We start from the raw sequence: 10706 nt of genomic DNA on the forward strand, positions 1-10706 counted from the left end.
CAAAAAAGCAAACCTAGGCTGGAGAGATAGCTCAATGGCTAAGGTGCTTGCCTCCAGAGCCTAACAGTCCAAGTTGAATTCCCCAGGACCCAGGTAAAGCCAGATGCACAAAGTGGAACATGTGTCTGGAGTTTGTTTGCAATGGCTGTAGGCCCTGGCATGTCCATTCTCTGTCTCTCTCCTCTCTCTCTCTCTGCTTAAAAATAAATAAATAAGATATTTTAAATAAAACAGGCTTGTGTGGAGGGAAGCATATCACTCTTGCAGTCCATTTGTTGCTGTGTCAATACCAGCACAAGGAGGGGAGAGACCAGGCCACTGGGGTTGGGGTGGAGAGGCAATGTCAGATTTGGGATTGGTATTGTGAGGTCTCTCAGAGGGACATGGGTGGTCAGTTGATGGAGATAACTGAAAACCTAGAGTTTACCACCAGCCTCTGTGTGGCCCAGGGAGAGTCCCTTCCTCCCTGGCATGTTTCCCAAATTCTACAAAAAGAGCCGTGGGGATCAGATGGACCATGGGGACCTTCCAGGTCTAGCATTTTTATCTCTTGACACAGCCTCTGCAAACTGGGTGCTCTACTCACCACCCTTAACAGTCTTGGCTTCTGCTTTATGTCTCCCTTTAATTTTACAAGGGTGCTGCAAGGGAGAGTTATGCTCTGTATTTGGGAGCCTAGAGTGGGGGAGCTTTGGCCTCAAAGAGCCCTTTGATGGAGGAAGATTTCTGAGCTTTTAATCTTTGAGGCCTGCCTGCTTCATGTCTTTTCCAGATCCCTCGGGCAAGGCTGACCCCAAACAGCAGTGATTCAGCAGCATGTCCACTCTGGGAGTGCTAGATGTCGCATGAAGAGGGGCTGAGAGGGCAGCCAGAGGACAAGGTTTGGAGACAGAAGGATGTAGACCTTCTCTCTTGTCCCCAGGCTGTTTGGAGCAACAATGACTGAGAAGACAACAGAGGTCAGAAGGGGACTCGGGAAAGAAGTCATGAGGCTGAGCGTGGTGGCGCACGCCTTTAATCCCAGCACTCGGGAGGCAGAGGTAGGAAGATCGCCATGAGTTCAAGACCACCCTGAGACTATGTAGTGACTTCCAGGACAGCCTGGGCTAGAGTGAGACTCTACCTTGAAAAAAAAAGCTGGGCGTGGTGCTGCACGCCTTTAATCCCAGCACTCTGGAGGCAGAGGTAGGAGGATCGCGGTGAGTTTGAGGCCACCCTGAGAATACAGAGTGAATCCCAGGTCACCCTGGGCTAGAGTGAGACCCTACCTCGCAAAACCAAAATTAAAAAAAATAAAATAAAGAAGCCATTGGAAGCTTCAATTCCTAGTTATAATAGATCTTTCCCATTTTTCAGCACCTGAGCTTTGTGAGGTAGTGCACGTCCTGTCCTTTCGGATGCATTCTAGCAGAGACTTGGAACTGACAAGGGACAGGCAGAGCCTAGCATGTGCCATTTTGTGCATCTGGCTTTAGGTGGGCACTGGGGAATCAAACACCAGTAGTTAGGCTTTGCGGGCGAGTGCCTTTACCTCTGAGCCATCTCTCCAGTCCCTATCTGCTCTATCCGATGAACTCTTCTCTAATATATATATATTAACATTTTTAACTCCCCAAGTCAAGGATCATCTTTTAATTATTATTATTATTATTATTATTTTGTTTGTTTTTTCCAGGTAGGGTCTCACTGTAGCTCAGGCTGACCTGGAATTCACTATGTAGCCTTAAGGTGTCCTCGAACTCAGGGTGATCCTCTGACCTCTGCCTCCCAAGGGCTGGAATTAAGGCTTCTGGTTCTTTGTTTTTTTTATTTTTTATTTTTTTTAGGTAGGGTCTCACTCTAGCCCAGGCTGACCTGGAAGTCACTATGTAGTCTCAGGGTGGCTCATGGAGAGCTGCCATGAGATACTCCAAGTTGTGAGGGTGGGTTGTCACTCAGAGGATGGAAAGACAGGGAGTACACTCTGGGCTCCTTCTTCCCCTTGTTGCTCCCACAAAACAACTTCCTCTGCACACGAGGGAAAAATAAGCAGCAAGTGACTCACTTCAAACAAGCACAAGAAAAACAAGGTTTGGCGATACCTGTGAATCACTGTACTCCTCTGCCTTCCAAAACAAATATTTTCTTTTTAAGTGGCCAAGCAGTACAAGGAGCTAAGATTCTTCCAGCTTGGACACTTTAAAGGAATAATGTTATCATCCACACTGAGAAGCCCAGTCTTTTATTCCATCAGGCACAAGTTATGGGAAATGGCAACTGGGAACTGTCTGCTTCTGCACTGCTCTGGGATGACAGATGTGCAGACATGTGTGGACTGAAGGTTCTGCAGAGTTCCTTGGTTGGACAGCATGTGGGAAATGGGTTTCTCCTCAACATCCGGTCTTCAAGTCTCTTTCCACCAGAAGCATTGGCTATGGAATTTATGAGCAGGGCGTGTGGTAAGAATGCAATTATGAATTCTGACCTGTGACCACTGAATCTCCATAAGGGCTACATGTTGAGAATTCATGATGGTGGCTCAGCATCCATCAATCAAGAGTCCAACCAGGGCTGAAGAGATGGCTCAGTGGTTAAAGGCACTTGCTTGCAGAGCCTGACAGCCCTGGGCTCAATTCCCCAGTATCCACATAGAGTTGGATGCACCAGGTGGCACATGCATCTATCTGGAGTTTGTTTTCAGTGGCTAGAGGCCCTGACATGGCCATTCTCTCTCTCTCTCTCTCTCTCAAACAAATAAAGTAAAATAAAATATGTTTAAAATGTTTCAGGCATATGGTATTATCCTGGTGATATTGAAAAAAACAGATGGAGATAGCTCAGTGGTTAAAAGTGTCTGTTTGCGAGCCGGGTGTGGTGGCGCATGCCTTTAATCCCAGCACTCGGGAGGCAGAGGTAGGAGGATCGCCGAGAGTTCGAGGCCACCCTGAGACTACATAGTGAATTCCATGTCAGCCTGAGCCAGAGTGAGACCCTACCTCGAAAAAAAAAAAAAAAAGTCTGTTTGCAAAGCCTGACAGCCTGAGTTAGATTCCCCAGTATCTACATGAAGTCAGATGCACAAAGAGACGCACGTGTCTAGAGTTCGTTTTTAGTAGCAGGAGACCCTGTCATCCATACATCCATACTCACACTCTCTCCTTTTCCACCTCTTTCTCTCGGTCTCAAATAAAGAAATAAAGTTTTGCTGGGCATGGTGTTTCATACCTTTAATCCCAAAAGAGGTAGGAGAATTGCTGTAAGTTTGAGGCCACCTGAGATTCACATAGTGAATTCCAGGTCAGCCTGGGATAGAGTGAGACCCTATCTCGGGAAAAACAAAACAAAACAGAGATTAGGAAATTGTCCATGCTCACACAGCTTGGAAGGTGTCACTGCATGTATTCCAGATCACAGTACCCAACTCCGAAACCCTCACCGAAACTCTGAGTCACCATTGGCACATCTCCCCCGTGTCAAGGACTGGTGGCATACTTGAAGAAGCAAAATGAAAACCTATCGTGGGCATGTGGATGGCCAAGGAAGGAAGACCAATTGGTGTTCTGATTGAGGGGAGGCTGGGGTGACCTTGGTGTCAGATGCAGTGGGCCAGAGTAGAAGGTGAGTAATGGTCCCCGTGTGAGTCACCAGGATATGATATTGTCATTCATCCTGGTCCCTTCAGTGACATGGGCAGCAGGGCCGGGTGGGGTGGAGGGCGATGAAAGGATGATCCTCCAACACTTGGGTGGAGATGTCAAGGGGTAGGGCTGTAGGGATGGCTGAAAGGGCATCTGCAAGCTGGCAGAGGTGACCCACTGCTCCTAGAGCCATGATGCCCAAAGGGCTGAGCCTATCAAGCTTTCCTAGCTGAATTCCCTTGCACGCCTGAGCCAGGTCACACAGCCTGGCTGGCCGGGGAGTCTCTCCCTCTTCCTTTGTCATTTCCGCCATCTCCTTCCTGTGGAACCTGTGGCTTCTGAGGCTCCCTTCTCGGCCCTCTCCCCCACCACGTGGCCCTGCGCTTCTCCCACGAGTGGCTTCAGGACACAGCTCTGAGCGGCTGTGCTGGGGGACAGCGACCACCACCTCCTATTTCTCCTGGTAAACTGTCTGAGGGCCACTCCGGAGCTCAGCCATCATCCACGCAGCGTTCCTTCTGCACGGCACTGTGCTGCTGGTGACTACCTAGGTGAGGTATGGGACCTGGATGCCCAGTAGGACTCTCCTGCAGGTGACGCTGACTGCAGGAAGCCCCGCTTCTTCCTGGGTCTGGCTCTGAGGCTCATCTGCTAGCACTGGCTGCACCCTAGCTGCAGCTGGGAGCCTCTGGAAGGGGTCCAGAGCTGTCTCCCCTCCAAACTCTTATCAGCTGCCTCAGAACAGGTGCCTGACTCATTTGGCTCAGAACTTTATGATCAAGGTGGAGGGCTGGAGAGATGGCTTAATGGTCAAGGCGCTTGTCTGTGAAGCCTAAGGACCTGGGTTCGATTCCCCAGAACCCATGCAAGGCCAGATGCACAAGGTGGCGCATGTGCCTGGGGTTTGTTTGCAGTGGCTGGAGGCCCTGGCGGGCTCATTCTCTCTCTCTCCCTCTCTGTCTCTCTCTAATAAGATAAATAAATAAAAATCAAAAAAGAGGAAGCTGGGGCTGGAGAGATGGCTTAGCGGTTGAGCGCTTGCCTGTGAAGCCTAAGGACCCCGGTTCGAGGCTGGGTTCCCCAGGTCCCACGTTAGCCAGATGTACAAGGGGGCGCACGCGTCTGGAGTTCGTTTGCAGAGGCTGGAAGCCCTGGCGCGCCCATTCTCTCTTTCTCCCTCTCTCCGTCTTTCTCTCTGTGTCTGTCACTCTCAAATAAATAAATAAATAAATAAATAAATAAATAAATAAATAAAAGAGGAAGCTGCTTTGGCAGAGAAGGGAGAAGTGAATAGGGTCCTTTGATACAGGTCTGACCCAGCCACAGGGGTCTCGTTGCAGTAAGGAAGAGAAGAAGTGATGGGTCCTGGAGAGTCAAGGGGCAATTTATGGGACAAAACACTTTGAGGGGAAGGAAGAGAGTTTTCTTTCTTTCTTTCTTTCTTTCTTTCTTTCTTTCTTTCTTTCTTTCTTTCCTTCTTTCCTTCTTTCCTTTCTTTCCTTTCTTTCCTTTCTTTCCTTTCTTTCTTTCTTTTTAGTTTTCTGAGGTAGTCTCACTCTAGCCCAGGCTGACCTGGAATTCACTCTGTAGTCACAGGGTGACCTCAAACTCATAGCGATCCTCCTACCTCTGCCTCCTGAGTCCTGGGATTAAAGGCGTGTGCCAGCATGCCAGGGGCCCTTACTTGAATTTTTAACCAGGGTGGGAAAAGCAGAGAGACTGACAAAAGGACATAGGCAAGGCCATTCACATTTCTTTTTTGTTGTTGTTAATTTTTCTTTTTAAATTTTAGAGAGAGAAAAAAAAATTGGTGTGCCAGGGTTTCAGCCACTGCAATCAAACTCCAGATGCTTGAGCCACCTAGTGGGAACATGAGACCTTGCACTTGCATCACTTTGTGCATCTGGCTTACATGGAATCTGCAGAGTTGAACATGGGTCCTTAGGCTTCGACTTAACCACTAAGCCATCTCTCCAGCCCCATATTTCTTTTTTTTTTAATATTTTTTTTTAATTTTTATTTATTTATTTATTTGAGAGCGACAGACACAGAGAGAAAGATAGATAGAGGGAGAGAGAGAGAATGGGCGCGCCAGGGATTCCAGCCTCTGCAAACGAACTCCAGACGCGTGCACCCCCTTGTGCATCTGGCTAACGTGGGACCTGGGGAACCGAGCCTCGAACCGGGGTCCTTAGGCTTCACAGGCAAGCGCTTAACCGCTAAGCCATTTCTCCAGCCCAAGCCCCATATTTCTATTTGTTTGTTTTTGTTGTTGTTGTTCATTTTTTATTTATTTACTTGAGAGTGACGGACAGAGCAAGGCAGATAGAGAGAGAGAGAATGGGTGCGCCAGGGCCTCCAGCTACTGCAAACGACTCCAGACGCGTGCGCCCCCTTGTGCATCTGGCTAACGTGGGTCCTGGGGAACCGAGCCTCGAACCAGGGTTCTTAGGCTTCACAGGCAAGTGCTTAACTGCTAAGCCATCACTCCAGCCCTATTTCTTTCTTTTTTTTAAAAGATTTTATTTTTGTTTATTTATTTGAAACAGAGGGAGAGAGAATGGGCACACCAGGACCTCTAGCCACTGCAAATGAACTCCAGACACATGTGTCACCATGTGCACCTGGCTTACGTGGAACCTGGAGAAACAAAGCTGGGTCCTTATGCTTCACAGGCATGCGCCTTAACCACTAAGCCATCTCTCCAGCACCCCCTACTTCTATTTTAATAAGGTTCTTTCAACTCCAATCCAGACCAGAGGGTCCTGAAGAGATGACACAAATATTATCTCAGTATAGTCCCTGCTTAGAGAAATGTCTGCTCAGTCCAGGAGGGAGTCTGTGCGGATGAGAGTCAGATTGCATGACTTATCCATACACACTTGCCACAACTGGGGGACTTGAAACATTGTTTTTTAAATACTTACTTAGCCGGGCGTGGTGGCACACGCCTTTAATCCCAGCACTTGAGAGGCAGAGGTAGGAGGATTGCTGTGAGTTCAAGGCCACTCTGAGACTACATAGTGAGTTCCAGGTCAGCCTGAACTAAAATGAGACCCTACCTCGAAAAAAAAAAAAAAATTATTTACAAGCAGAGAGGCAGGAAGAGAGAGAGAGAGAGAGAGAGAGAGAGAGAGGAGAATGGGCACCAGAACCTCTAGCCACTGCAAACAAACTCCAGGTGCATGTGCCACCGTGTGCATCTGGTTTTATGTGGGTCCTGGGGAAGCACACCTGTGTCCTTAGGCTTCACAGGCAAGTGCCTTAACTGCTGAGCCACCTCTCCAGCCAGACTTGAATTTTTTTTTTCATCAATCAGGTTCACCCCACTGCCTGGTCCCTGCATGCTTTAAAAGGAGCCAAGCAAGTTTTGAGAGGTGGGAAGGTGGGAAGGGACTCAGGAAGCTGAGCGCAGGGGCACAGCCTGGTGCAGAACAAGCAAGGGGCTGTTGGGGACACAAGAAACACTCCCTCTAGCAGGGTAGGGGCTGGCACTCAGACAGATGTGGTGGTTTGACTCAGGTGTCCCCCATAAACTTAGTTGTTTGGAATGCTAGTCTCCCCAGCTGATGAAAGTTTGGGAATTAATGCCTCCTGGAGGTGGTGTATTGTTGGGGGTGGGCTTATGGGTGTTATAACCAGTTTCCCCATGCCAGTGTTTGGCACACTCTCCTGTTCCTGTTTTCCACCTGATGCTGGCCAGGAGGTAGTGTTCACCCTCTGTTCATTCCATCATTCCCTATACCATTGTGGAGTGTCCTCTTGAGCTTGTAAGCCAAAATAAACCTTCCCCCCCCACACACACAAGCTGCTCTTGGTTGGGTGATTTCTACCAGCAATGTGAACCGGACTGCAACAGTGGACATGTTCTGGGTACAGGGCGTGAGAGGGACTGGCCAGAAGGGCTGGGGAGGAGACTGGGACCTCACAGAGGCTACAAGGGAGGCTAATTATGTCGGATTCATTGTGCAAAGTCATGCTTCTCAAAGTGGGGTTCTCCCTGGTGCTAGGCAAGGACCATGTGGTTCACTGTGATTGTCAGTCACTGGAGGATGGTGGAGTGGCATTGCTTTTATTATAAAATAAACATGGATGCTGGGCATGGTGGCTCATGCCTTTAATCCCAGTACTCGGGAGGTAGACATAGAAGGATTGCCATGAGTTTGAGGCCACCCTGAGAAGACATAGTGAATTCCAGGTCAGCCTGGGCTAGAGTGAGACTCTGCTTAAAAAAAAAGAAAGGGACCTCTATATCCATAATTCCATAATGCCATGGAGCCAATTACAAGTTGTATGAATTTTGAAGACATGGGATACGGGCCTGTAGTCTCAGCTACTTGGGAAGCTGAGATAGGAGGATTGCTAGAGTTCAGAACCAGCCTGGGCAATATAGTCAGATCTTATCTCCTTAAACAAGTATCAAAAGAAATAGACGTTAAAAAAAAAAAAAAGCAAGAACTAGGTATATCCCACTGAAGATGCTCAGCAGAATTGGGGCTGGGAAGAGAGGTCTGTGTGTAACCTTTTTATTAAAAAGTCAATATGTTTTAAAGCCAGATGTGGTGGCGCATGCCTTTAATCCCAGCACTTGGGAGGCAGAGGTGGGAGGATTGCCATGAGTTTGAGGCCACCCTGAGTCTATGTAGTGAATTCCAGGCCAGCCTGGGCTAGAGTGAGACCCTACCATGGACAAAAAAAAGTCAATAAATTTTCAAAAGTGCTTAAGGATGGTCACTTGCAAAGCCTGACAGCCTGGGCTCTCTTCCACAGTACCCACATAAAGCCAGATGAGCATGATGAAACATGTGTCTAGAGATCATTTGCAGTGGCAAAAGGCCCTGGCATGTCCAGACTCTTTTTTTTTTTAAATTTATTTATTTGAGAGAGACAGACAGAAAGAGGAAGAGGCAGAGAGAGAGAGAGAGAGAATGGGCACGCCAGGGCCTCCAGCCACTGCAAACGAACTCCAGATGTGTGCACCCCCTTGTGCATCTGGCTAACATGGGTCCTGGGGAATTGAGCCTTGAACCGGGGTCCTTAGGCTTCACGGGCAAGCACTTAACCGCTAAGCCATCTCTCCAGCCCCCAGACTCTTTTTCTGTCTGCTTTTTGTTTCTTTTCTTCTTCTATTTTTTTTTTTTGAAGATGTCACAGAATTTTAACAATATCCTAATTGCACTGTTAAGCAAAAGCGCCACGTGTGTTCACTGGCAGTGGTCTATGCTCACATTCTGCTCCTCTCACATAGACTCTGAGGCAGGAAGTACCCTGGCTAGAAAGAAAAATACTCAGCCAGGGGTTGCAGAGATGGCTGTGCAGTTAAGGCGCATGTCTGCAAAGCCTAAGGACCCAGGTTGGATTCTCCAGGTCCCACATAAGCCAAATGCACATGGTGGCGCATGTGTCTGGAGTTGGCTTGCAGTGGCTAGAGGCTCTGGTGTGCCCGTTCTCACTCACTCTCTATCTCTCTCTCCCTCTCTCTGTCTCTAATAAATAAATAAATGCTGGGCATGGTGGTATATGCCTTTAATCCCAGCACTGGGGAGGCAGAGGTAGGAGGATCGCTGTGAGTTCGAGGCCACCCTGAGACTCCATAGTGAATTCCAGGTCAGCCTGGGCTAGTGTGAGACTCTACCTCAAAAACAAAACAAAAACCAAAATGAAAAAAAAAATACTCAAGCCCGCTACATGTAGCCTGGGTCACAGCCTGAACTACAGCAAAACCCTACCTAAAAAAACAAAACAGCAACAACAACAACAAAAGTTGCTTTTTTTTTTTTTTTTTTTCTGAGACACCCACCCCTGCTCCTGGCTCACCTCTGTTTGCTTTTGCCAAGAAACAAGTCGGTCAGGAAGCAGCTACCCACGGCCTTTAAGGATACTGGAAAGATACCGTGGAACCAGAGGTGGCCATTCATAGAATCCGGATCACCCTCACCAGGCGCATGGAGAGGGTGCGTGCTGACTTGATCAGAGGAGCCAAGGACAAGAGCCTCAGAGTGAGATCAGTTCGCCTGCCCACCAGGACGCTGAGAGTAACTGCAAGGAAAACACCTTGTGCTGAAGGCTCCAAGACATGGGATCACTTCCCGATGAGAGGCCACAAGTGACTCACTGATTTACACAGTCCTTCTGAGATTGTTCAGGAGATTACTTCCATCAGCGTTGAGCCAGGAGTAGAGGTTGAAGTCACCATTGCAAATGCCTAAATCAATTATTTTAATAAACTGACTTATCCAGTGGGAAGAAAAATGTCATGTAAACAGGTGTTTGTTAACCAGTTCTCAATTCACTGGGGATTGTGTGGGAATAGGCCCTTCTGTTGTGACTGGTGTAAATAATCATTTAAATAATCATAAGAGGGCTGGAGAGATGCCTTAGCCATTAAAACACTTGCTGGTTGGCCGGGCGTGGTGGCGCATGCCTTTAATCCCATCACTCGGAGGCAGAGGTAGGAGGATCGCCGTGAGTTCGAGGCTACCCTGAGACTACATGGTGACTTCCAGGTCAGCCTGGGGCTAGAATGAGACCCTACCTCGAAAACCCCCTCAAAAAAAAAAAAAAAATTGCTGGCAAAGCCAAAGGACCCAGGTTCAATTCCCCAGTACCCACGTGAAGCCAGATGCACATGATGGCACATGTGTCTAGAGTTCATTTATAGTGGCTGGAGGCTCTGGTGTGCCCATTCTCTCTCTCTCTCTATCTGCCTCTTTCTCTTTCAAATAAATAAATAAAATGTTTTTTTTTTAATCACAAGACACTTTGTGAATGAAAAAATAAGACGTGTGTGTGTGTGTTGATGGGGGTCATTCCTGTGAGGATCTAGCTGTCCCCAGGGGAGGCAGCAACATAGCAGGAGACCAAACATGCCATTAATTAGGTCAGCAAGACATGCCTTCATAAACTGTGGGATGTGTAAGCTGGAAACACCCTCAGAGGCCTTCAGCCAGTGGACCTCTGGCTTTAGAGATTGGTCTAGAAGCAGAAACACTAGGTCAGTTGATGTCACAACCTGCCCCTCTCAGTCTGACAGGGTTCCAAGAAGTAGACCCCCCCCATCCCCCAAGCCCTGATGTAGGGTGACCAGGC

At 48.2% G+C, this 10706-nt stretch overlaps 1 pseudogene; it reads left to right on the forward strand.

Moving 5' to 3' along the window:
• Positions 1-1899: 1899 nt before the first annotated feature.
• LOC123464065 lies at positions 1900-9826 on the forward strand (annotated as a pseudogene).
• Positions 9827-10706: the final 880 nt, after the last annotated feature.

Source organism: Jaculus jaculus, chromosome 10 (assembly GCF_020740685.1).
Source record: "Jaculus jaculus isolate mJacJac1 chromosome 10, mJacJac1.mat.Y.cur, whole genome shotgun sequence".
Taxonomy (NCBI): Eukaryota; Metazoa; Chordata; class Mammalia; order Rodentia; family Dipodidae; genus Jaculus; species Jaculus jaculus.